This window comes from Alexandromys fortis, unplaced genomic scaffold, assembly GCF_014885135.2.
Source record: "Alexandromys fortis isolate MF-2015 unplaced genomic scaffold, M_Fortis_MF-2015_v1.1 scaffold_102, whole genome shotgun sequence".
Classification (NCBI taxonomy): domain Eukaryota; kingdom Metazoa; phylum Chordata; class Mammalia; order Rodentia; family Cricetidae; genus Alexandromys; species Alexandromys fortis.
Window position 1 is genome coordinate 3,272,927 of NW_026067984.1, and position 3,108 is coordinate 3,276,034.

The window sequence follows — 3,108 nt, forward strand, 5'->3', positions numbered from 1 at the left end:
GAACATAGATGGGAGGAGTAAACAGAATAGAATTCTGGGCGGAAGAGGAAGTGAGGTCAGACTCTGCTCTGCTCCCAGAGAGACCCGACAGCTCTGCTGGAGCAGAGACGCCATGCTCAGCTCTCCCGGGTAGATGCAATAGCTCTGCACTCTGAGGCAGACGCATGAAGCTCAGATCCACGATGGACGGAGGCTAGAATCTTCCCGGTAAGCGCACCTTGGGGTGCTTACACACATCATTAGAAATGGGCTAGTCCAGGTGCAAGAATTAGCTAGAGTTCATGGGCCAATCAGTTCTTTAAATGAATACAGTTTGTGTGTTGTTATTTCGGGCATGAGCTAGCCAAGCGGCCGGGGTGTTGGGGACGCAGCCCCGCCGCTCATATTTCAACAGAAGCAAGGTTTTTCCCCTTCATGACTCAGTCGTCAAATACTACACCACATCCTGAGCAGTTTTAAAAACAACACTAATGTGAGGGACGTAAAGAAGACAACACAATGATACTCCTTCCCAGTGATCCCTGCTCCTTCCTAGACCCTGGCCATTGTCTCGGCTCTGATACCTTTAATCGCCGTTACTCTAGCATGAAATTAAAATGAAATTTGCATACATAGACTATCCCAGGCAGAACCTTTTAACTGTATAAACACAACAGGGCTTAGTTTATCCCCATAGGCTTTAACATTTGAATTGTTCTTTGTAGATTAGAACCATGTTTACCGGTTATGGGCTCTGAGAGGCAGAGGGGATCTTAAAATCTACTTAACTCAATTCCATAGCCTCCTTCGATGCACTACAAGATGTTATGCAAGTCATATTATTCCCACTTTCTTCTCCACGGAGGGCACAGACATGCTCAGATGTTCTTTGGATCAGCAGGGGAAAGTGGGAGAGTGTGAACTCACAGTATGATTCACATCTGACAGCTTCACACTGTCAGTGACTGTGGTGTGACTAATGGGGAAAGTGGTGTACACTCCAGAGAATTTCCCCTTCCTTAACTCTTTATTCCCTTATTTTTGCCTCCTGTGTTTTCTGTTTTGTTTTGTTTTTTTTCAGAAGGAAAGCTTTGGATACCATCAAAATTGATAAAGATTAGTTTCAAAGAGAAGAGACTTCATGATTAGGAGAGGTGATAGTTTCGTCAAACAGAATGGCCATTCAAACTAAACTAACTTACAAAACTAACAAATGACTTTCATTTGATCAGATATAACCTGCCAGAAAGGGAAACTCCCCCAAAGTTAGGGTTGGGCAGGGTTTTGTTCGGTCTTTCCAGGAGAATAAAGGTATCCCACTAAAGAATTTAAAGACTATTGGACAAATAAGACATCTGAAAAAGAAGGTCAATCATTCAGAGAAAATGTCCCAAGAAAGAGTAAATTGACCTAATGGTATAACATATTTCCAACAGGATAAAATTTCATAAATCTTCCCAAAGGTTTGTTTCTGATGTTCTCTACAGGCTTATATGGCAAATAGTCTTTTTGTAATTCCAATTCTATTAAAAATTAAATCTACCTTTGGAGTTGGAGCATGTCTCTCTCCTTCTCTAAACTCAAGTATGCTTGTAAAAGAAAACCCAAAATCTCTGTCTCATGTCAGGAAGTATTCTATTGCCACTAATCTCATAATCCTTTCATTTTATTTTTACTCTTTGAAACTTTTCTTAAGGTATAAATATTATCTCAAAATGTATAAGATTATATATATATATCATATATATGATATATATATAAAGTTTTGTAATGATATTAATGGTCATCTAGATTAGTAACTAATTATAGAAATAGGCTTCATCTAGCTTCTAGTACATGATTTTAGGCTTGAGTCTAAAGCAGGTAACTAGGAATTAAGTTTGTATATCCCAGATTATTTAATAGGTTGTGCGCCTTCAATCTCTCCAAGATCTGCTACACATGATATTAAAGTGGTTGAGTTTTCTGCAGTGAACCATGACCATTCTTAACAGTGTCCTTTGAAGTCTTCAAAAGGATGATGGGGTCCCACAATGACAATGCCACCTGTATTGTGGCAATGCCACTAAGCTGACAAACACCACCCAGAGATCAGCTTTGGACTACAAACTGTTTGGGGCAGTTTCAAGGTGGTTAGCTCAGATGGCCCAGCCTCATAGGCTACCCAGCCAGAACTTCAGATAAGTCTTATATTTTACCATCACACCAAGAATGGACAGCTTTTAACTCTCCCAAGACTTGTTCTTTATCTTAATTTTCTCAGGGTCCCCAAAAGATGCTGTTTCCCCTAGACAGTAGAAAAATAATTTTAAGAACAGGATGTTCATATTTCAAAGAGGTGGGGTGAGTGGTTTTTGGTTATTCAGTAGATTATGGATGTTTGTTTTTGTTTAGGGAGGATGGCTACAAATTGTTACTGGTCATAGTGAGAGGAAACTAAGCAAGGAAGACTAGATTTAAGGATCTCTTTCTGAATAGAAGAAGGGGAGATATAGGAATGATAGGATAAAATGGTAGATTATTGAATCTACATTTAAGCTAAAAGTAACTACTAGTCTTAAATATTTTATATAGGTATGTTTTTTGTATATTAACTTATGCTTATTTTGTTATAACATACTGCAAGTATGTTTCTACCCTTGTTTAAGATATTGTACCTATGCAGCTCATTTAAAAATGTAATGCAAAATTAAACTTCTAGTCATGTTATATATGTTTCCAAAGTTAAACAGATTTTAGATAGATAGGTGGTTTCAAACACTTCAGAAATCTATATAATATGGCATTTAAAATATTTTAATAACATAAGGCTTTTCATGACAGTGAGATATGCCTGCTCTTGGTAGCACTAGTTTACTTCAAAAAAGGATGATGGGCATTGAAGAACCTCCATATGGACTTGACCCTAACTGTGACAAGGTTAGCCACTGGGTAAGAAACGGCCTCTGTCTCAACTGCTGACAGCATGCTACCTAAACTGGACAAGAAGGACACAAAAAAGTGGCTACCAAACTTTGCCAAGACAAGGTAGGAGAGTCCTTCAAAATTTCTGCTTCACAAAAATGTCTGGCAGATATTCTAGACTTGTAGGCTGAAGATAGATGTCCCAACATTACAGAGAAAGCTTGG